This window comes from Henckelia pumila, chromosome 2, assembly GCF_033568475.1.
Source record: "Henckelia pumila isolate YLH828 chromosome 2, ASM3356847v2, whole genome shotgun sequence".
Classification (NCBI taxonomy): Eukaryota; Viridiplantae; Streptophyta; class Magnoliopsida; order Lamiales; family Gesneriaceae; genus Henckelia; species Henckelia pumila.
Genome location: NC_133121.1, coordinates 77932914 through 77958813, shown reverse-complemented (window position 1 = coordinate 77958813; position 25900 = coordinate 77932914). Strand labels below are relative to the sequence as shown.

Here is a 25900-nt window from a genome sequence, read left to right as displayed (position 1 = left end):
CATTCTAGATTAAACAAACCATGTCATTTAAAAACTTTAAAGTAAAGTTTATTAAATTATAATAGTTATTAATTATTACTCACCAAGACTAAACATGGCCATGCCAAGTCCTGCATCAGACAGTATGGAAATGGACTTCGCTATTATTGCAGGCATTTCAACATGCCACCTAAGAAGAAAAATTAAATTCAAAATTTAAATAAATATCTTAAAATAAACCACAAAAAAATAAAAAAAAAACACAAAAACGTTAATTTTGTTAAACAGATCTTTTTACTTGACCCGACCTATGAAAAATATTTTTTTATCCAGAAATATTATTTTTCACACTATATATATAAATATAAATCAAGTCGACTTATCCGTGTATCCAATAAAGAATTTATTTGATTGTACCTGAAAGAAACTAGAGACCATGTTAGTCCGATTAGGCTTGAATAAGTGTTGGGATTCCTTATGAGCTTTCTCCAAACCATGATCAAAATAAGCCTCGTCATTACGCTCGTGGGAGCTAGGCATTACTTTCACTTTCTTTTCTCCTTCGTTTGCTCTATTTCCGAAGCTCAACTCATCCCTCTCCAAGTTATAATCTTCTTGGTTGTCCCTATGCCCTTCAACTATATATACAACATTAATCAAGATTAATTAATTTACGCGAAAAATTGGGGCCGAAATTATATTAGAAACCACTTTATCCTAAAAGTAGTACTTCAAAAGCTAACCAAATACCAGTATTATATTTTCACACTTTTTTTTTTAACAAATTAATATGGATGAAAAACATAAGATCTTATTCGGATTAAAAAGGAAGAGAGAAAAGAATTGAGAGTCATCTCTAACAACTTGATCTTTGCCATTATTAACATGTTGTGAATCCAATATTGCATGGCCTCCGCCATAAACATTCTCCGAAACTGGGGAAGCACTTAAGCTCCATACAAACATATGAGCATCTTGGTGCTGCTGCTGCCCAATATTTGTCCTCTTACCTGTGGGTGAGACTGCAGAGAGTACTATAGCAGGATTGGGAGCGGGATATTGCGTGCCACCATTAATTAATCTTGATTTATTAATCCCAGTTCGAAATTTGAAGGCCTAGGCGTAGGCCCTCTTGACCCTCCACCATAAGCATCATTTGCCCCACCAAAGTTTGAGTTTCTTGCACCTGCAGTACTACTACTACTACAATGGATGCAGCGGTGTGTGGGAACTGGTCAGAGATTAGAATCTTTGCGCCTCTGTACTCGAACATGAATAACATCAAAGTATACCAAATGATGCACTGAAGCACCACTATTTGCACCATTAATCCGCCGGAAAAGTCTCCGTACATCCCCTTGAGCAAAGGGATGCCCATGACCAGTGTGTTTGGGAGAGTTGAAAGGGAGAAAAGTGTTATCGTCCATTCCAAACAACCCCTCTTGCTCACATTATGAGCTTTTGCAGCGTGTCGGCGGCGATGAACCTTAGGTTCATGGTGTAGGGATTGTTGGTGGAAATGAAGTGAAAAGAGAGCAAAGGGACGGTTGATTCCTGAACACTCACTACAAGAAAAACGGCTAAAGACAACGCTTTTTCCGCGTTGTTAATGTCCCCGAAAAAGCGTTGTCGTAGCCAGTGTTGTAAAAGACCATGGTCAAAGACAACGCTTAAAAAGCGTTGTCGTATCTAAAAACGACAACGCTTTTTAAGCGTTGTCTTTTATAAAAAGCGTTGTCGTTTTTGGAAAACACAACGCTTTTTAAGCGTCGTTGTATTTGGAAAAGACAACGCTTCAAAAAAGCGTTGTCTTTTCTGGTAAAGACAACACTTTAAAAATTGTTGTCTTTTTTTAAACAAAAAAAAAAATTAAATCACAAATTTTCAATATTATAAATCACTCAAAATTCAAAAATTTCTAAAATAAAATTTAGTATACAATCTTCCAATATTATAAATCATTCAAATAAAAAAATAATCGAATTCTAAATTAATTAATAAACACTAGAAAAAAACTATGCATTAATCTCGAAAAACTTTGATTCCTTCTTTCAGCACATGTTAGCGTCCCAAGCTTTCATAAAAGCCGCAACAATCTCTTTTTCTTTAATTTGTATCTCCATACTGTAAATTATTAAAAATAAAAACAAACATAAAACAAATATGAATAGATTAAAATGTAAAGTAAACTTAAACACATTTATCAGTAAAAGAACATGAATTTAAAAAAATTATGTTGTTGGATTGTTCCCAGAAGTGATAAAGAATCTGAAATATGATATCATGTTTATGAACTAAACTTGGAATCAAGTAAAAATAATCAGAAGAAAGAATACACTGTTGAAAATGAACCTGCCAAATGGAGGTAAACCCCCTGCAACTGATGATGATGATTGCCTCCTAATATTTCGAGCCTCTTGGTTGAATAATGGATCAACTTCTGGAATGGTTAATCTCATGTTACTACCCCTTCCCTGATATTAATCCTTCACGAACATTAATCAGAAAACAAAGAAAATCTAAAGCTATATAAGAAAAAAAAATCAGCTTTGCCACACCTAGCTGTCAAAAATATAGATGTAAGGGAGATAAATGTAAAATATATACTTTAAGAGAAATGAGAGGGGGAAAAGAAGGTTTTAGTTAAATTATATTTTAAAAGTTACTTTCTGCAATCGTGAATTCAAACCCGAAATAGAAGATCCATTTATCAGACAGAGTACATAGACTTTGGCAGTAAATTTTGAATTCTTAAGATGAATGCAGCAACCAAATTGTATGTACACCAACAATGAAGTGTGAATAAATTACTTACATCATGAATATTATCACCATGTGAATGAATGTTCGAACTTTAACTTTCCATGAACCAAAAATGACAATGATTGTTGTTCTGCTCTAAGCATAAATTTTCTCAACTCTGCAACTATATAGACTCATTGTCCCTGCTACGTGTATGATCGTAGGACAAAAAAACAAAAGAGATGGAGAAATATATTAAATTGCATGAACCATCTCCGGGTAAAATTAGTGAACCTTCTTCAACCATATACATGAAATAAAAGAGCACCCTGAAAATGGGAGAATAACTAGCACAATGTGATGTCGAGTTGACAAAAGTATCTACAACATCACAACAGTACACAAATTTAACCACCTCAAACACCAAAAGATACATTAATGTAAAACTAAAACATAAAAACAAGCATGCATTCTATTCAACAATAGTTAGTTCTGTTAATGCTTCAATCTATTAGGAAACCCAAACCAAACCCACAAAACAATCAATCCTTATATGAATTTTTAGAGTCTATCTTGTCTATTTGCTTAAGCTTCTCTGACTGGTTGCATTTAACAATAAAGATGCAAAACTGTGAGCTATTCATTCATCTATTGCTATATATCTGATTCTGAATTCTTAAACAAGGGGAAGAAGCCGAAGCCAGAGGGCCGAAAGAAAGGAGTACCAATCTGATTAGAACTCTGGTTAGCAACCAACAAATCAATGCTAATAACAAACAACATGAGGTTGCAACTTTATTTCTGCACCTTTTTCAAAAGCAAATACCTATACTGATGCAACTGTGCTCGTGTCTGTATGCACACTGGAATCATCAGTGAAATGGTCATGCCTTCTCCTTATCCTAGCTCCCCTTCCCCATCCATGGATTGTCTCTCTTATTCTTTTTGGAATCAAGGCTGCTTTATAATTTGTTCCCTTATAATAAAATAAATAAAATATACAGTTATATTTAATCAATGTTCAATTTTACTAGGATGGTTTGATATGCTGAATACTCGAGTAACAAGTGCGTAGAGTGGTAAGGGGATGTAACTGAGCCAAAACTTTCCAGAAAATCCGATGACAGAAACTTAATTAAGTCTAAGAGTTGTGAAAGGTAATGACATAAGGTTAAATATGTAACAACTTAAATATTTATGCATACCACACAAAGAGACGTATATAAACGAGCAAGTGGTTCTTTATGAAAACATGAATTGTATCCAAATTTCTACTAAGTTCAAAAATACAGATATATCAGAACTAATGTCAATCCCACATAAACAAAATAAAAGGATTACACCAATGCCAAAAATAATTTTACCATTTCTGAATTCCATCCACGAACAACAATTTTGCATGTCAAATAATAAATAAGAATTTCATATTATTTTCAAAGCACATCTGAGATGTCGTTATCAATCTCACATGTAGTGATAAATATTATTTTTAAATGCACTTCTAGACATGTTCTTAGGCCCTAGTGATATCATCTCATCTCCCCAAATAACCTCGGTGTAAAGCCTACTCCTTTTACAGAGAAAACGAAAGAATAATAAAGCAATGACATTGTAGGAAAAATGAAAGAATAATAAAGAAATGACATTATAAATAGTGTGAAAGGCATAGCTGCATTTTGCCATTGGAACCTCCGCAAATTCACTAGATGTTGAAAATCCAAGTGGACCAGGAATGACGGCCCAAGAAATATTGAAATGTAGAAAAACGAGAGCAAACTAAGAAGAGAAAATAAAGAAGATAATGACATACAAAGATTAAGATTATTGGCTTTAAAGCTATTCTCATTTTAATGGTTCCTCGATTCGATTTCCTACCATGCATATGTATCGGATTCACTCAAAATAGCAAACTTCAAATTCTGATAGGTACTCCCTGTTGCATGAAGTTGAATAATTTACAAAACACTTGAAAGCAAAAAATGATTTTGAACCTGCAAATCCACTGCCAATTCAAAACCCTCTGTTGCAAGGAGAGACATAACACCTTTGGCCAGCTCTGCTACAATCAAATCCCTAACTATTTGCAAAGATGGAAACAAAAAAACATGGTTTGCCTCACGGACATAAAATTTTTTTGCAATTAAGTAAATAATTCTTAACTAAATAAAATTTTGTTTGCATCTATGTAATTGTCAAAATGTCATTTGCGGACTGGCTTGACATATGTACAATTTATTAAAGTTTAATCTCTTTTACTAAATAACTTTGGTATAGTAGTGAATCTTTTTAATAATCCCAAGAACATCCTCTAACCATCCACTATATGTACCACATTTTCATTTATTTTTGATTTTCTGTCCTGTCATTTCAATTTAAAACATCAATAATCTTCATTAAAAAAATTCAAAAAACAAATATTTTATTCTATTATTTTTTCATAAAACACGGCATTATATGTGTCATGATCCTCTAGTAAATAAGTAATACTTTATACAAGTGTAATTGATTAGTGACCTTCAATAAGTGAATTATGTGCCACTCTGTATTTTGCATAGAGCTCCCGCGAGAGACTTCCCATCGCCTTACAAGCAGTCCCGTCAACAAGTTTACTGAGGGAAATCGATAAAAATCCATAAAAAATGGAAATCCAACAAATTTACATGCATACATAAATGTTGGTTCACAAAAATCAATAGTTACTGCCTTCAAAAGTTGTTTTACCATCAGACATTCTAACTTTTCATGGGAACTATAGATCTCAGAAACAATAATTCTCAAAGAATCAAAGCATTAAAGGACCAAACTCCAAAGAGATGCAAGTAAATGTGTTAATAAAAGTGTGTAGCAAAGATTGCGCTCTTAGAAATAATTAGCCACGCTCCTCTTAAATGAATAATACAAGTACCTATACAATGGGCACTTTATCTTTTATGAAAGAGACATCGCACATGATATAGAAAATAAATGCACGAATGTCCCATTCTCTTTGTACCAATGTATGATATGCATTAGCAAGCTTCACACGTGTAAAACTAAAGTGGAGGAAACAGAGAAAGAAGCCAAGAAAAGCAAGAACACACCCACAGAAGACCATGGAGAGAGGGTAGAACCACTATGTCCAATGGAAGTTGTTGTGAATTTAGGCACTGTCTTAAACTCACTCATCTGCATCCACGACAAAAAAAAAACAACAAAAGTTTTAAAAAGCAAGAAAATGCATCATGATTCTTGTAGGAAATAGAGACGAGAAAACATACCCAAGTGGGAGCATTCCCAGAGGGGCCATCCCACCCTATGTGCGCCAAATGCTTGACATCCGTTGGATACCCAATCTCCATTTCACGCTCTCTGAAAACTACAAGAACAATGCTCGAAAAACAACTTATTCATTTAACCTACAACAAATGGAACATAAATTGAATACAAATAACTAAAACGATGATGAAGAAGATGAAAGCTGACCATGTCCTTGAGCTAAAAACTCGACTTGACGGCCTGAAAGGTGTTGTATTGGAAATCGGTGACAGTGATTTGTAGAGAAGCTGAATCATTCTGCAGGGGATGAACGTGAAACAGAAAAGGCTTGAGTGGGGTGCTGTGTGGCGCTGACCAATCCGCCGAGACTTGCCCGAATATTTGCCCTAGTCTGCCAAGCTCATACTGCCATTGAAGGAGGAGAAGCTCGAAGGACACTAGGGTTTGTCGGAGATAACTTGAAAAATCGTATGATGAATCGAGCAAGACCAGCAAAAATCGAGAGAAAAAGGAGAAAGCAAGTTTTGAATTGAAAGAGTGAAAAAGAAGAAAGGGATCGGAGAAGAAAATAGAGAAGGGGTTTGGAGATTTTGGGGATCTGATGAAAGAGTGGGTGCCCGATGAGCCAACTTGTGGCTAAGGGCTTTAATGACTCTATGTATAAACAATCTTTTGTTTAATATAATTTACACTTTTATAATGGCATTTACTTTATCTTTTATCATATTATTATGTTGTGACATACTATAAGATGTTTAGATGAAGACCTTGAATATACTATAGTGCATGTAAGATGTGGTGGCACATGGGGATGGCTATCATGAAACACATCTTATAATCACTGTATATTCTAAACAGTTCCTAGTCGATTGAGCCGTCCGTTAATAAGGATAAGGATCGCTCGAGATTGAGACTAGCATTTGCGATGCCGAGTACCACGTTTCATTGGTATGGAACATAGAGATGTTCAAAGCATGCAAATGGATATTCATACGATGAATGATCGAACTACCCTATCCGGACTTTCCAAGTGGTTATCACTTATCGAGTGGATAAAGTCCGCGGTTTTGGTTGTACACCATTAGTCCTTACTACTTGAAACATCATTGAGACTCTATATGCTAGTACTGTACTTTGACTCATTTACCGACTCTATTGGGATCATCAGGTGTCGGGATTGGGTACAGTTACGACATATATAGGAGTCGATGCTTTGTTGTCAAGGATTCACCACATACTTGCTAGTGTGGATATCCTATGCAATCTGAGGAGATATTAGTGTGACGAATCTCTGGCCAGAGTACATGATGTGTTTTAAGAAATGGTTTCTTAGTAGCACATGCGATGTCACTATTTGATCTTCAAGATGCATTGCATAGTTATCAAATCTCGAACGACTCTCGATTTACCAATAGTTGTTGATTCGATCGGGATATATGGATGAAGGGACCGTACTGTACGCTAACCAAAATCTATTGGTTCTTGCAGGCACTATCAGTGATACCTAGGGAATCATGGGGCGATGTTGCTAGGCGCTCTTACCATGATTCGATGGGCAAGTCGGAAATTGTTGTTCCGAGTCACAAGGAGTTGTGAGCCCACGGCTAGCTGTATCCCTGAACCATTGAGGATCACACAAGTAATGGATTTCTAATTCCCGTTGAGATAGTTAAATTTAAAGAGTTAAATTTAATGAACAAAGAAGTAGGACTTCTTAGATCAGAGTAGAAGAGTAAGATTTCCTAAAATGACATAGGGATGGGCATTTTTGGAAATCACTGAATTCGGATTCAGAAAATTTATCTTGACTTTAAAAGATGCAGAAATGGTTTCTGTGCACATTGGTGAAATTGGTTTATCAATCTGAGTCACGATGAATTTTATATTAATTTCTGAATATGCAGGCTTTGCTTGTCAGGCTTGAACTTATGACTAATGGGCCCTAAGCTGTTAGCAGCCCACATTATAAATAAGTTATTGCAGTACAGAAATTACACACAACAGAGGTCACAAAATTTTCGAAAACCCTAGTTGTTCTCTCTAGGTGTGGCCGCCCCCTCTCCTCTCTCTGTTCGAAAATTCCAGCCTGTGAATTTCGAATTTGCAGTCTGGTTTAACGGATCAAATTCGTTAATTCTCTTCGTAGAAAATTCTGATAGATTTTCTAGTGCAATCTGTCAGAGGGATTCGAATTCTGTTCGTGGACCTGATTGAAGAATTGTTCGTTCATCAGTTCCTGGGATATACAACAAGAGCAGAGTTATCTGTTGGTGTCCATAATCTTGTTTCGAGATTCAAGGTAAAAATTTAATTGTTATTTAATTTTGATACCCATGATATGGAATCGTTCCATATAAAATTTTAAAACTTCCGCTGCACCGGTTATCAATTCTGATTGATCTGAACACCAGTTTTCCAACAGTGGTATCAGAGCTAGGTTGCTCAGATCAAGCGATTAAATTAATCGATTGTACAAAATTTTTAAGCCTTGGTTTTTTTTGAACAAAAGGATTTTAAAAATTTAAAATTAATGGGCAAACCCGGGGCAGCGATCGTCGCTGCCCAAGGGGCAGCGATGGGCTGCCCGGCCCGAGCCCCTTTTGGGGCGCGGGCTGCCCGGGATCGTCCCGGGCGGCCCGGGAAAATTAATTTTTTATTTTTAATTAAAATTTTAATATGTTAAAATTCTATTTTTGGTCCGATCGAAAATTGTTTTTGATTGGTCCACGAGGCGTCGGATCGAATTGTTCGAGTCCGAAATTTTAAATTGATTTTTGGATAAATTTGAATTTTTGGAAAATCTATAGATTTTATCCGTTAAATCAGATTTTATGAAATTAATTATTTTTGGTACAATTGATGATAAGATATGATCTTATGGAAATATTGAGTAAAATATGATTTTATGTATAAAATTGGATTTTATATGTAAAATATGATTTTATTTGATAAAAAGGTAAAATATGATTTTGTATGTAAAATAAGATTTTATATATGGAATATGATTTTATCCTTTTTAATTTAATTGTCATTGCATGTTATCCAATAAATTAATTTTGAATTAAATATAATTGGATAAGGATGATCGATTACCATGACCAATTTTGTAGGTGTATGTTAGGAAATTTACATTTGCTTTTATTGTTGTTGGATTTATTAATGGGCCTGGTTTATGGCCCAATATGAATTGTCATATGTAATAAAAGTGGGCCTGGTTTATGGCCCGTTCCCACCCCTTAAAATGTATCCCCTACTTGTCATAGTTATTTATTGTAAATACATTATACTTAGTGGGAGATAAAGATTTGAAGACGAAAGTGGGCCCAGCAGACAATAAAGACTGAAGAAATGTAAATTGGAAGCACAATGTAATAGGATTGCATTGCATACTTGCATATCACCTAGGATTGGACTTAGACTCGTGATTGGCAACCACGGGTCGATTAGTAATGGAATCGATCATCCTAAAATATAATATATGATATTATCGTTGTATGCATGTTTAGACTAAATTGTATGAATCCCGCAAGCATACAAATTTTAAATGATGAGACAAATTTTCAAAAATTAAAATCCCTCATTTTAAATATGATTTAAAATTGATATCAAGATTAAAAGGGAATTTAAATATTGTTTAAATGTTCCTACCTTCCATCAACGATCAATGTATGAGATGCTACCCGCGAATACGGTCCGGCTCATATTATTGGGGGGGCCCGTTCGTCGAAAAGCTGTACATTGGATCGACACATGTTGTAAGTTGGGTGGAACTCCCATGGGATTTGCTCATATTATTGGGTATCCACATGGCGACCGTCTATCACAACTTAATATTGATGGGTCATCTTGACGTGTCACAATAAACGGCGTCATATTATTGGGCCCTTATTGGACATGAGGTAAAAACGTGGAGGTTGCTTTGGAAGCAATTGGACTCTACCTTTTGAAAATTATGGTTGGCTGATATTATTCGGGACTATAGTTTGTCAATTGGACTCCATGTTCCCACTAAAGAAAATGTTTCTCGTTTTTCACTAGAGGGTAGTGAAATCGTTAAAATAGTGGGAGTGAGATTCATAAAATAAATTTTGCCTATTTTATGTCTTAGTAAATTAATTAAACAATCACTGATTATTGTCTGTTTCTTTTCAGTATTTCATTAAGATGAATTCGCGCAATCCACTATTCTCTATTCTCGAACAAAATAAACTGACTGGCGCAAACTATACGGAATGGTTTCGTAAGTTGAAGATTGTCTTGACCTCGGAGAAGATGTTCTACGTGTTAGAAAAATCTCCTCCGAAGGAAGCACCAGCTGATATAAGTCCGGAAGAGTTGGCCAAACTTGATAAATGGTGGGACCATGATATCAAGGCCAAATGCTATATGCAAGCTTCGATGTCTGATGAACTCCAGAGGCGATTTGAGGATACTGTGAATGCTGCTGACATTCACGTACAACTCAAGGAACTTTTTGGGGCTCAATCGAGAGCTGAAAGGTTCGCTACTGTAAAAGAGTTAATGACATGTCGCATGCGTGAAGGGACTTCGGTCCGTGATCATGGGGTACGCGTGATTTGGTTCATTCAGAAGTTGGTAACGCTTGATTTGGTATTGGAGCATGAACTCAATGTGGACTTATTACTTCTCTCTCTTCCTTCATCGTTTGACGGTTTTGTGGTGAATTTCAATATGAACAAGATAGAGGCCTCCCTTGAAGAGATGGTCAATATGCTTGTAACTTATGAAGCCACTTTAAAGAAGGATAAACCGGTTCTCTTGGTGGGCTCCTCTTCTTCTGCTAAGAAGGGGCCAAGTACAAAGGGTAAGAAACGTTCTGCCCCATCCAAGAAAACCGGACCCGAGAAAAAGAACAAGACAAAGGCTTCAAACATGGAAAAGTTCAAGGATGTTTGCCATCACTGCAAGAAACCCGGTCATTGGAAACGTAACTGCAAGGAATATCTAGAGCAGTTGCGAACTGCGAAGGGTATGTTTTATATTGAAATAAATGTTTCACTTAATACTACTTCTTGGTTATTGGATACCGGATGTGGATCTCACATTTGCAATGATTTGCAGGTGATGACAAGAAGTCGCAAGCTTAGAATGGGTGAGACCCAGCTGAGGCTCGGAAATGGTTCTAGAGTTGAAGCCAAAGCTGTGGGAGACGTTTATTTAATTTTGCAGAACGATTTTAAGTTACTTTTGAGAGATGTTTTATTTGTTCCAGACTTGATTAAAAACATTATTTCTGTTTCTATGCTTGATAGAGATGGTTTTTCTTGCAATTTTGTGAATGAGATTTGCAATATTTACAAGAATGAATGTTTGATTGGAAATGGACAACTTGAAAACGATCTATATAACTTAAAATTAAAAGACTTTCCAATAAATTATGTTGATAAACCGGTAACAACGAACAAGAGGAAAATCGATAGTCAAAACCCGGCAAACCTTTGGCATGCTAGGCTAGGTCATATTTCATCAAGGAGGATGAACAAGCTAGTGGGAGAGGGCATGTTTGATATGTCTGATATTAACTCTCTACCTACTTGTGAGTCCTGCCTGAAAGGAAAAATGACTAAATCTCCTTTCAAAGGAAAACCTGAGCGTAGTCAAAATCTATTGGATTTGATCCATACGGATGTTTGCGGACCATTTAGTATTGGTACAAAATTTGGTCACACCTACTTCATTACCTTTACTGATGATTATTCTAGGTATGGGTACTTATATTTGATGAAATATAAGTCAGAATCATTTGAAAAGTTCAAAGAATTCAAGGCTGAAGTAGAAAACAAACTAGGTAAGAGGATTAAAGCATTTCGATCAGATTGAGGTGGAGAATACTTGAGTACCGAGTTTTTGAGCTATCTAAAAGAGAATGGGATTCTCTCTCAGTGGACTCCTCCTATGACACCTCAGCTGAATGGTGTATCGGAGCGTCGTAATCGAACTTTGTTGGACATGGTTCGATCCATGATGAGCTTCACTGAGCTCCCACCTTCGTTTTGGGGCTATGCTCTTGAAACGGCGGTATTGTTGTTGAACAACGTTCATACTAAAGCAGTGAACAAAACACCATATGAGTTATGGAATGGCAAAGCTCCTAAGTATTCATACTTGAGGATTTGGGGATGTCCTGCTTACGTGAAGCAGACAGTGGGAGATAAGTTGGATAGTCGATCCACCTTATGTTATTTTGTAGGGTATCCGAAGAATTCAATCGGATATTATTTCTATCATCCTACTGAAACAAAAGTGTTTGTTTCAAGGAATGCCACCTTCTTGGAGAAGGAGTTTTTATTGGATAAGAAAGGCGAGATGATGGAACTGTTGGAAAACCGTTGGTCAGATCAATCACGATTGATACCCGGTGCAGCGGAAGTTTAAAATTTTTATCATGGAACAATTCCATGGTGTGGGTATCAACCATTCAACGATTAAATTATTGTGTGTGTAAAATTCAAATAACAATTAATTAAATTTTACCTTCAATCTCGAAGCGAGATTAATGGACACCACACAGATTTCTCTGCGCTTCTTGTATCTCCCAGGAACTGATGAACTCCTTCAATCAGGTCCACGAATGGGGTTTAAATCCCTCTGATAGATTGCACTAGAAAATCTATCAGAAGTTTTTCTGCGAAGAGATTAAACGAATCTGATTCGTTATTCCTGACTGCAATTCAAAATCACAGACCGGAATTTCTCGGGCAGAGAACAGGGAGGGGTCGGCCGATTATTACTTTGAGAGGCTAGGGTTTTCGATTTTTGCTTCTCAAAAATAATGAGCTGTTGTGTGTAATTTCTGTACTGCAATAACTTATTTATAATGCAGGCCACTAACACCTTAGGGCCCATTAGTCATAAGTTGAGGCCCGACAAGCAAAGCCCGCTCGTTCAGAAATTAATATAAAATTCATCGTGACTCCAATTGATAAACCGATTTTACCAATGTGCACAGAAACCATTTCTGCACATTTTAAAGTCAAAATAAATTTTCCTGAATCCGAATTCAGTGGTTTCCAAAAATGTCCATCCCTATGTCATTTTAGGAAATCCTACTCCCTTACTCTTATTTAAGAAGTCCAACTTCTTTATTCATTAAATTTAACTCTTTAAATTTAACTATCTCAACGGGGATTAAAACTCCATTACACTGTGTGACCCTCAATGGTTCAGGGATACAGCTAGCCGTGGGCTCACAACTCCTTGTGACTCGGAACAACACTTTCCGACTTGCCCAACGAATCATGGTAAAGCGCCTAGCAACATCGCCCCATGATTCCCTAGGTATCACTGATAGTGCCTACAAGAACCAGTAGATTTTGGTTAGCGTACAGTACGGTCCCTTCATCCATATATCCCGATCGAATCAACAACCATTGGTATATCGAGAGTCGCTCAAGATTCGATAACTATGCAATACATCTTGAAGATCAAATTAGTGACATCGCATGTGCTACTAAGAAACCATTTCTTAAATCACATCAAGTACTCTGGCCAGAGATTTGTCACACTAATATCTCCTCAGATCGCATAGGATATCCACACTCGCAAGTATGTGGTGAATCCTTGACAACAATGCATCGACTCCTATATGTGTCGTAACTGTACCCAATCTCGACACCTGATGACTCCATAGAGTCGGTAAACGAGTCAAAGCACAGCACTAGCATATAGAGTCTCCATGATGTTTCAAGTCGTAAGGACTAATGGTGTACAACCAAAACCGCGGACTTTATCCACTCGATAAGTGATAACCACTTGGAAAGTCCGGATAGGGTAGTTCGATTATTCATCCTATGAATATCCATTTGCATGCTTCGAACATCTCCATGTTCCCTACCAATGAAACGTGGTACTCCGCATCGCAAATGCTAGTCTCAAACTCGAGCGATCCTTATCCTTATTATCGGACGGCTCAATCGACTAGGAACGGTTTTAGAATATACAGTGACTATAAGATGTATTTCATGATAGACATCCCCATGTTCTACCACATCTTACATACACTATAGTATATTCAAGGTCTTTATCAAAACAACAATAGTATATCACAATATAACAATATGAAGTAATATAAAGTCATTGCCATTAATAAAAGTGTAAATAATATTAAACAAAAGATTGTTTATACAAAGAGTCATCAAAGCCCATAGCCACACAGTTGGCTCACTGGGCACCCACTCTTACAATCTCCCACTTGCCCTATAGCCAACTAGTCATACTACGTAGACCCATTGCTTCGCGATGTTTGTCAAACAATGGTCCTGGCAAGGGCTTAGTAAGCGGATCAGCGATATTGTCTGCAGAGGCCACTCGTTCGACAATGATGTCTCCTCTTTCCACAATCTCCCGGATTATGTGGTATTTCCTCAGTACGTGTTTGGATCTTTGATGAGACCTTGGTTCCTTTGCTTGAGCAACGGCACCCGTGTTGTCACAGTACACCGGGACTGGACCAACAAATTCAGGAATAACGCCCAACTCTTGGACGAACTTCCTCATCCAAACGGCCTCTTTAGCAGCAGCTGATGCTGCAATGTATTCAGCCTCAGTGGTGGAATCCGCTGTGGTGTCCTGCTTGGAACTCTTCCAAGAGACAGCACCGCCATTGAGCATGAACACAAATCCAGAGGTTGACTTCGAGTCATCCATATCACTTTGGAAGCTAGAGTCGGTATAGCCTTCCAATTTGAGATCTCGTCCTCCATACACCATGAACATATTCTTAGTCCTTCGCAAGTATTTAAGAATGTCCTTCACGGCTTTCCAATGCATTTGACCAGGATTAGACTGATATCTGCTCGTGACACTCAGAGCAAATGCTACATCCGGTCTGGTAGATATCATCCCATACATGATACTACCTATAGCTGACGCATATGGTACATGTGTCATATTCTCTATCTCTGCATCAGTCTTGGGACACATAGACTTGGATAGAGAAACTCCATGACACATGGGTAGATGTCCTCTTTTGGACCCATCCATTGAAAACCGTTTCAATATGGTATCGATGTAGGTTGATTGAGTGAGTCCTATCATTCTCTTAGACCTATCTCTATAGATCTGTATCCCAAGAATGTAGGATGCCTCTCCCAAATCCTTCATCGAAAATCTACCTGATAACCATATCTTTGTTGACTGCAACATCCCTACATCATTCCCAATGAGTAGGATGTCATCAACATAAAGTACTAAGAATGTCACCGCATCCTTAACTACTTTCTTGTACACGCAAGGTTCCTCCGGGTTCTTGATGAAACCAAAATCTTTTATTGTTTCATCAAATTTCTGGTTCCAACTTCTTGATGCTTGTTTTAGACCATAAATTGATCTCTGAAGCTTGCATACCTTATGCTCGCTTCCCATGGATGTGTACCCCTCAGGCTGCTTCATATAGATTTCTTCCTTAATGTCTCCATTAAGAAAAGCAGTCTTCACATCCATTTGCCATATCTCATAGTCATACCATGCAGCTATGGCAATCAGGATTCTTATGGACTTGAACATTGCAACTGGTGAAAAGGTTTCATCATAGTCAACTCCTTGCCTTTGAGTATAACCTTTCGCCACCAATCGCGCCTTGTAGGTCAATACCTTACCATCAGGCCCAAGCTTTCTCTTGTAGATCCATTTACACCCTATTGGAACAATTCCATCGGGAGGATCTACTAAAGACCAAACTTGGTTTGTATGCATCGAATCCAATTCTGACTGCATAGCTTCAAGCCATAAATTCGAATCCGCATCAGAAATTGCTTCCTTGAAGTTTCTTGGATCACATCCAATGTCGGGTTCATCTTGATCCCCTTCAAGAAGAAGACCATATCGAACTGGAGGTCTAGAAGTCCTTTCGGATCTTCTAGGTGCAGGCGTGTCCAGCAATGGTTCCTGAGGTGTAGGATCGTTATTTTGTATTTCGGGTTCTTCTCGAACTTCTTCGAGTTCCATCATCTCGCCTTTCTTATCCAATAAGAACTCCTTCTCCAAGAAGGTGGCATTCCTAGAAACAAACACCTTTGTTTCAGCAGGATAATAGAAATAATATCCGATTGAATTCTTCGGATACCCTACAAAATAACATAAGCTGGATCGATTATCCAACTTATCTCCCACTGTCCGCTTCACGTAAGCAGGACATCCCCAAATCCTCAAGTACGAATACTTAGGAGCTTTGCCATTCCATAACTCGTATGGTGTTTTGTCCACTGCTTTAGTGTGGACGTTGTTCAACAACAATACCGCCGTTTCAAGCGCATAGCCCCAAAACGAAGGTGGAAGCTCAGTGAAGCTCATCATAGATCGAACCATGTCCAACAAAGTTCGATTACGACGCTCCGATACACCATTAAGCTGTGGTGTCATAGGAGGAGTCCACTGAGAGAGAATCCCATTCTCTTTTAGATAGTCCAAAAACTCGGTACTTAAGTATTCTCCACCTCGATCCGATCGAAGTGCTTTAATACTTTTTCCTAGCTTGTTTTCTACTTCAGCCTTGAATTCTTTGAACTTTTCAAATGCTTCAGACTTATATTTCATTAAATATAAATACCCATACCTTGAATAATCATCAGTAAAGGTAATGAAGTAGGCGTGGCCATGTTGAGTCCCTACTCTAAATGGACCACAAACATCTGTATGGATCAAATCCAACAGATTCTGACTACGCTCAGGTTTCCCCTTAAAAGGAGATTTAGTCATTTTTCCTTTTAGGCAGGATTCACAAGTAGGTAGAGAGTTAATATCAGACATATCAAACATGCCCTCTCCCACTAGCTTGTTCATCCTCCTTGAGGAAATATGACCTAGCCTAGCATGCCAAAGGTTCGCCGGGTTTTGACTATCGATTTTCCTTTTGTTTGTTGTCGCCGGTTTATCAACATAATTCACTGGAACGTCTTTTAGTTTTAAGTTGTATAGATCGTTTTCAAGTTGTCCATTTCCAATTAAACATTCATTCTTGTAAATATTGCAAATCCCATTCACAAAATTGCAAGAATAACCATCTCTATCAAGCATAGAAATAGAAATAATGTTTTTAATTAAATCTGGCACAAATAAAACATCTCTTAACAATAATTTAAAACCGTTCTGCAAAGTCAAACAAACATCTCCAATGGCTGTAGCTTCAACTCTGGAACCATTCCCGAGCCTCAGCTGGGTCTCACCCATTCTAAGCCTGCGACTTCTTGTCATCACCTGCAAATCATTGCAAATGTGAGATCCACATCCGGTATCCAATACCCAAGAAGTTGTATTAAGTGACATGTTTATTTCAATATAGAACATACCCTTTGCAGTTCCCAACTGCTCAAGATATTCCTTGCAGTTGCGCTTCCAATGACCCGGCTTCTTGCAGTAATGGCAAACATCCTTGGATTTTCCATTGTTTGAAGCCTTTGTCTTTTGCTTCTTCTCGGGCTCGACTTTCTTGGGTGGGGTAGAACGTTTCTTGCCCTTCATACTTGGCCCCTTCTTAGCAGAAGATGAGGAGCCCACCAAGAAAGCTGGCTTATCCTTCTTAAGTGTGGATTCATATGTAACGAGCATATTGACCATCTCTTCTAGGGTGGCCTCTATCTTGTTCATATTAAAATTTATCACAAATCCATCAAATGAAGAAGGAAGAGACAGAAGCAATAAATCCACATTGAGTTCATGCTCCAACACCAAATCTAGGGTCGCCAACTTCTGTATGAGCCAAATCACTCGTACCCCATGATCACGGACCGAAGTCCCTTCACGCATGCGGCACGTCATCAACTCCTTAACAGTAGCGAACCTTTCAGCCCTCGACTGAGCCCCAAAAAGTTCCTTGAGTTGCGCATGAATGTCAGCAGCATTCACCGTGTCCTCAAATCGCCTCTGGAGTTCATCAGACATCGAGGCTTGCATATAGCATTTGGTCTTGATGTCATGGTCACACCATGCATCAAGTTTGGCCAATTCCTCCGGACTTATGTCAGCTGGTGCTTCCTTCGGAGGTGCTTTCTCTAACAAGTAGAGCATTTTCTCCGAAGTTAAGACAATCTTCAACTTCCGGAACCATTCCGTATAGTTGGCGCCAGTCAACTTGTTTTGTTCGAGGATCGAGAATAATGGATTTCGCGAATTCATTGTATGAAATACTGAAAAGAAAAACAGACATATATCAATGATTGTTTAATAATTTACTAAGACATAAAATAGGCGAATTTAATTTTATGAATCTCACTCCCACTATTTTAACGATTTCACCACCCTCTAGTGAAAACGGGAAACTTTTTCCTTAGTGAGAACATGGAGTCCAATTGACAAACTTATGGTCCCGAATAATATCAGCCAACCATAATTCTCAAAAGGTAGAGCCCAATTGCTTCCAAAGCAACCCCCATGTGTTTACCTCATGTCCAATAAGGGCCCAATAATATGACGCCGTTTAAAGTGACATGTCAAGATGACCCATCAATATTAAGTTGTGATGGACGGTCGCCATGTGGATCCCCCAATAATATGAGCCGATCCCATGGGAGTTCCACCCAACTTACAACATTTGTCGATCCAATGTACAGCTTTCCGACGGACGGGCCCCCCCAATAATATGAGCCGGACCGTATCCGCGGGTAGCATCACATACATTGACCGTTGATGGAAGGTGGGAACATTTAAACAAATTTAAATTTCCTTTATTTATCTTGATATAAATTTTAAATCATATTTAAAATGAGGGATTTTTAATTATAAAAATATTTGTCTCATCATATTTAATTTATTGCATGCTTGCCGGATTCACGCAATTATGTCTAAACATGCATACAATCATAATATCAAATATTATATAGGATGATCGATTCCATTTCTAATTGACCCGTGGTTGTCAATCACGGGTCTTAGTCCAATCCTAGGTAATATGCAGTATGCAATGCAATCCTATTACATGTGCTTCCAATTTACATTTCTTCAGTCTTTATTGTCTGCTGGGCCCACCGTCTTCAAATCTTGATCTCCCACTAAATCTAATGTATTTACAATAAATAACAATGACAAGTAGGGGATACATTTTTAGGGGTGGAAACGGGCTATAAACCAAGCCCACTTTTATTACATATGGCATTCATATCGGGCCATAAACCAGGCCCATTAATAAAACCAACAACAATAAAAACAAAATGTAAATTCCTAACATACACCTACAAAATTGGTCATGGCAATCGATCATCCTTATCCAATAACATTTAATTCAAAATTAATTTATTGGATAACATGCTGTGGCAATTCAAATTTAAACAAGATAAAATCATATTTTATATATAAAATCTCATTTCACATATAAAATCATATTTTATCTCTATATCAAATAAAATCATATTTTATTTATAAAATCCAATTTTTACAAATAAAATCATATTTTACTCAATATATCATAAGATCATATCTTATCATCAATTGTACCAAAATAATTGATTTCAAAATTCAATTTACGGATAAAACATTAAAATTTTCCAAAAATTCAAATTTATCCAAAAATCAATTTTAAAATTTACGGACTCGAACAATTCGATCCGAAATCTCGTGAACCAATCAAAAACAATTTTTGACCGGACCAAAATAAAATTTTATCACATTAAAATTAATTTTAAATAAAAATTTAATTTTTCCCGCGGGCCGCCCGGGACACTCCCGGGCCGGCCCGCACCCGGGGCGCGGGCCGGGGCAGCCCGGCTGCCCCCTTAGGGCAGCAACAATTGCTGCCCTGGGCGGCGCCGTGCGCCGCCCTGGGCGGCGACGGTCGCCGTCCTGGGCGGCGCCATGCGCCCCCTTTGGGCGGCGCCGTGCGCCGCCCGGGGCAGCAATCCAATCGCTGCCCGGGTTTTGCCCCGGAAAAAAAAATTTTATTTAAAAATATTTATTTTGTTTTCCAAAAACCGAGATTCAAAGATTTTGTACAATCGATTAATTTAATCGTTTGATCTGAGCAACCTGGCTCTGATACCACTGTTGGAAAACCGTTGGTCAGATCAATCACGATTGATACCCGGTGCAGCGGAAGTTTAAAATTTTTATCATGGAACAATTCCATGGTGTGGGTATCAACCATTCAACGATTAAATTATTGTGTGTGTAAAATTCAAATAACAATTAATTAAATTTTACCTTCAATCTCGAAGCGAGATTAATGGACACCACACAGATTTCTCTGCGCTTCTTGTATCTCCCAGGAACTGATGAACTCCTTCAATCAGGTCCACGAATGGGGTTTAAATCCCTCTGATAGATTGCACTAGAAAATCTATCAGAAGTTTTTCTGCGAAGAGATTAAACGAATCTGATTCGTTATTCCTGACTGCAATTCAAAATCACAGACCGGAATTTCTCGGGCAGAGAACAGGGAGGGGTCGGCCGATTATTACTTTGAGAGGCTAGGGTTTTCGATTTTTGCTTCTCAAAAATAATGAGCTGTTGTGTGTAATTTCTGTACTGCAATAACTTATTTATAATGCAGGCCACTAACACCTTAGGGCCCATTAGTCATAAGTTGAGGCCCGACAAGCAAAGCCCGCTCGTTCAGAAATTAATATAAAATTCATCGTGACTCCAATTGATAAACCGATTTTACCAATGTGCACAGAAACCATTTCTGCACATTTTAAAGTCAAAATAAATTTTCCTGAATCCGAATTCAGTGGTTTCCAAAAATGTCCATCCCTATGTCATTTTAGGAAATCCTACTCCCTTACTCTTATTTAAGAAGTCCAACTTCTTTATTCATTAAATTTAACTCTTTAAATTTAACTATCTCAACGGGGATTAAAACTCCATTACACTGTGTGACCCTCAATGGTTCAGGGATACAGCTAGCCGTGGGCTCACAACTCCTTGTGACTCGGAACAACACTTTCCGACTTGCCCAACGAATCATGGTAAAGCGCCTAGCAACATCGCCCCATGATTCCCTAGGTATCACTGATAGTGCCTACAAGAACCAGTAGATTTTGGTTAGCGTACAGTACGGTCCCTTCATCCATATATCCCGATCGAATCAACAACCATTGGTATATCGAGAGTCGCTCAAGATTCGATAACTATGCAATACATCTTGAAGATCAAATTAGTGACATCGCATGTGCTACTAAGAAACCATTTCTTAAATCACATCAAGTACTCTGGCCAGAGATTTGTCACACTAATATCTCCTCAGATCGCATAGGATATCCACACTCGCAAGTATGTGGTGAATCCTTGACAACAATGCATCGACTCCTATATGTGTCGTAACTGTACCCAATCTCGACACCTGATGACCCCATAGAGTCGGTAAACGAGTCAAAGCACAGCACTAGCATATAGAGTCTCCATGATGTTTCAAGTCGTAAGGACTAATGGTGTACAACCAAAACCGCGGACTTTATCCACTCGATAAGTGATAACCACTTGGAAAGTCCGGATAGGGTAGTTCGATTATTCATCCTATGAATATCCATTTGCATGCTTCGAACATCTCCATGTTCCCTACCAATGAAACGTGGTACTCCGCATCGCAAATGCTAGTCTCAAACTCGAGCGATCCTTATCCTTATTATCGGACGGCTCAATCGACTAGGAACGGTTTTAGAATATACAGTGACTATAAGATGTATTTCATGATAGACATCCCCATGTTCTACCACATCTTACATACACTATAGTATATTCAAGGTCTTTATCAAAAACAACAATAGTATATCACAATATAACAATATGAAGTAATATAAAGTCATTGCCATTAATAAAAGTGTAAATAATATTAAACAAAAGATTGTTTATACAAAGAGTCATCAAAGCCCATAGCCACACAGTTGGCTCACTGGGCACCCACTCTTACAGGAACTCGAAGAAATTCGAGAAGAACCCGAAATACAAAATAATGATCCCATACCTCAAGAATCTTCAGAGGACACGCCTATACCTAGAAGATCCGAGAGGAATTCTAGACCTCCTATTCGATATGGTCTTCTTCTTGAAGGGGATCAAGATGAACCCGACGTTGGATGTGATCCAAGAAACTTCAAGGAAGCAATTTCTGATGCGGATTCAAATTTATGGCTTGAAGCTATGCAGTCGGAAATAGATTCGATGCATACAAACCAAGTTTGGTCTTTAGTAGATCCTCCCGATGGAATTGTTCCAATAGGGTGTAAATGGATCTACAAGAGAAAGCTTGGGTCTGATGGTAAGGTATTGACCTACAAGACACGATTGGTGGCGAAAGGTTATACTCAAAGACAAGGAGTTGACTATGATGAAACCTTTTCACCAGTTGCAATGTTCAAGTCCATAAGAATTCTTATTGCCATAGCTGCTTGGTATGACTATGAGATATGGCAAATGGATGTAAAGACTGCATTTCTTAATGGAAACATTAAGGAAGAGATCTATTGACGCAGCCTGAGGAATACACATCCATGGAAAGCGAGCATAAGATATGCAAGCTTCAGAGATCAATCTATGGTCTCAAACAAGCATCAAGAAGTTGGAACCAGAAATTTGATGAAACAATAAAGAATTTTGGTTTCATCAAGAACCCGGAGGAACCGTGCGTGTACAAGAAAGTAGTTAAGGATGCTGTGACATTCTTAGTACTTTATGTTGATGACATCTTACTCATTGGGAATGATGTAGGGATGTTGCAGTCAACAAAGATATGGTTATCAGGTAGATTCTCGATGAAGGATTTAGGTGAGGCATCCTATATTCTAGGAATTCAGATCTATAGAGATAGATCTAAAAGAATGATAGGACTCACTCAATCAACTTACATCGAAACCATATTGAAAAGTTTTCAATGGATGGGTCCAAGAGAGGACATCTACCTATGTGTCATGGAGTTTCTCTATCCAAGTCCATGTGTCCCAAGACTGATGAAGAGATAGAGAAAATGACACATGTACCATATGCGTCAGCCATAGGTAGTATCATGTATGGGATGATATCTACCAGACCGGATGTAGCATTTGCTCTGAGTGTCACGAGCAGATATCAAGACAATCCCGGTCAAATGCATTGGAAAGCAGTGAAGGACATTCTTAAGTACTTACGAAGGACTAAGAATATGTTCATGGTATATGGAGGAAGAGAATTGAGATTGGAAGGCTACACCGACTCTAGCTTCCAAAGTGACGTGGATGACTCGAAGTCAACCTCTGGATTTGTGTTCATGCTCAATGGCGGTGCTGTCTCTTGGAAGAGTTCCAAGCAGGACACCACAGCGGATTCCACCACTGAGGCAGAATACATTGCGGCATCAGCTGCTGCTAAAGAGGCCGTTTGGATGAGGAATTTCGTCCAAGAGTTGGCCGTCATTCCTGAAGCTGTTGGTCCAGTCCCGGTGTACTGTGACAACACGGGTGCCGTTGCTCAGGCAAAGGAACCAAGGTCTCATCAAAGATCCAAACACGTACTGAGGAAATACCACATCATCCGGGAGATCGTGGAAAGAGGAGACATCACTGTCGAGAGAGTGGCCTCTGCAGACAATATCGCTGATCCACTTACTAAGCCCTTGCCAGGACCATTATTTGACAAACATCGCGAAGCAATGAGACTACGTAGTATGACTAGTTGGCTTTAGGGCAAGTGGGAGATTGAAAGAGTGGGTGCCCGATGAGCCAACTTGTGGCTAAGGGCTTTAATGACTCTATGTATAAACAATCTTTTGTTTAATATAATTTACACTTTTATAATGGCATTTACTTTATCTTTTATCATATTATTATGTTGTGACATACTATAAGATGTTTAGATGAAGACCTTGAATATACTATAGTGTATGTAAGATGTGGTGGCACATGGGGATGACTATCATGAAACACATCTTATAATCACTGTATATTCTAAACAGTTCTTAGTCGATTGAGCCGTCCGTTAATAAGGATAAGGATCGCTCGAGATTGAGACTAGCATTTGCGATGCCGAGTACCACGTTTCATTGGTATACATAGAGATGTTCAAAGCATACAAATGGATATTCATACGATGAATGATCGAACTACCCTATCCGGACTTTCCAAGTGGTTATCACTTATCGAGTGGATAAAGTCCGCGGTTTTGGTTGTACACCATTAGTCCTTACTACTTGAAATATCATTGAGATTCTATATGCTAGTACTATACTTTGACTCGTTTACCGACTCTATTGGGGTCATCAGGTGTCGGTATTGGGTACAGTTATGACACATATAGGAGTCGATGCTTTGTTGTCAAGGATTCACCACATACTTGCTAGTGTGGATATCCTATGCAATCTGAGGAGATATTAGTGTGACGAATCTCTGGCCAAAGTACATGATGTGTTTTAAGAAATGGTTTCTTAGTAGCACATGCGATGTCACTATTTGATCTTCAAGATGCATTGCATAGTTATCGAATCTCGAACGACTCTCGATTTACCAATAGTTGTTGATTCGATCGGGATATATGGATGAAGGGACCGTACTGTACGCTAACCAAAATCTATTGGTTCTTGCAGGCACTGTCAGTGATACCTAGGGAATCATGGGGCGATGTTGCTAGGCGCTCTTACCATGATTCGATGGGCAAGTCGGAAATTGTTGTTCCGAGTCACAAGGAGTTATGAGCCCACGGCTAGCTGTATCCCTGAACCATTGAGGGTCACACAAGTAATGGATTTCTAATTTCCGTTGAGATAGTTAAATTTAAAGAGTTAAATTTAATGAACAAAGAAGTAGGACTTCTTATATCAGAGTAGAAGAGTAAGATTTCCTAAAATGACATAGGGATGGGCATTTTTGGAAATCACTGAATTCAGATTCAGAAAATTTATCTTGACTTTAAAAGATGCAGAAATGGTTTCTGTGCACATTGGTGAAATTGGTTTATCAATCTGAGTCACGATGAAGTTTATATTAATTTCTGAATATGCAGGCTTTGCTTGTCAGGCTTGAACTTATGACTAATGGGCCCTAAGCTGTTAGCAGCCCACATTATAAATAAGTTATTGCAGTACAGAAATTACACACAACAGAGGTCACAAAATTTTCGAAAACCCTAGTTGTTCTCTCTAGGTGTGGCCGCCCCCTCTCCTCTCTCTGTTCGAAAATTCCAGCCTGTGAATTTCGAATTTGCAGTCTGGTTTAACGGATCAAATTCGTTAATTCTCTTCGTAGAAACTTCTGATAGATTTTCTAGTGCAATCTGTCAGAGGGATTCGAATTCTGTTCGTGGACCTGATTGAAGAATTGTTCGTCCATCAGTTCCTGAGATATACAACAAGAGCAGAGTTATCTGTTGGTGTCCATAATCTCGTTTCGAGATTCAAGGTAAAAATTTAATTGTTATTTAATTTTTACACGCACAATTTAATCGTAAAGTTTTGATACCCATGATATGGAATCGTTCCATATAAAACTTTAAAACTTCCGCTGCACCGGGTATCAATTCTGATTGATCTGAACACTATTTTTCCAACATCTGATAAGCAAATAGTATTATTTATTTTTATTTTAAGTTTGGGGATCTGATAAGCAAATAGTATTATTTATTTTAAATAAAAATAATAGTTATTCTACAACACTTTTTAAAAAAGTGCTGTAATACATAGGAAAAAACACGCTAATAGACAACACTTTTAAAAGCGTTGTTTTTGACCCAAAAAAACGTTTATAGACAACGCTTTTTAAAAAAAGCGTTGTCTTAGATTAATAAAAAATATATAACGACAACGCTTTTCCTTAAAAGAATTGTCTTTTTAAAAAAGACAACCTTTTTCATTAAAAGCGTTGTTTTTTAAGTGTTGTGTTTGTGATTTTTGTTGTAGTGACTGGTCTGGCGTGAAAATCTTCCACCATTTCACTGAACCGTAGGCTAAAACCATGGCTATATACAGTGGAACCACTGCAGTCCTAACATGGTAAAAATCGGATAAAGATATCAT

At 38.0% G+C, this 25900-nt stretch overlaps 1 pseudogene; it reads right to left on the bottom strand.

Moving 5' to 3' along the window:
• Window positions 1–75: 75 nt before the first annotated feature.
• On the bottom strand, window positions 76–25900 carry LOC140877759 (auxin efflux carrier component 1a-like; annotated as a pseudogene).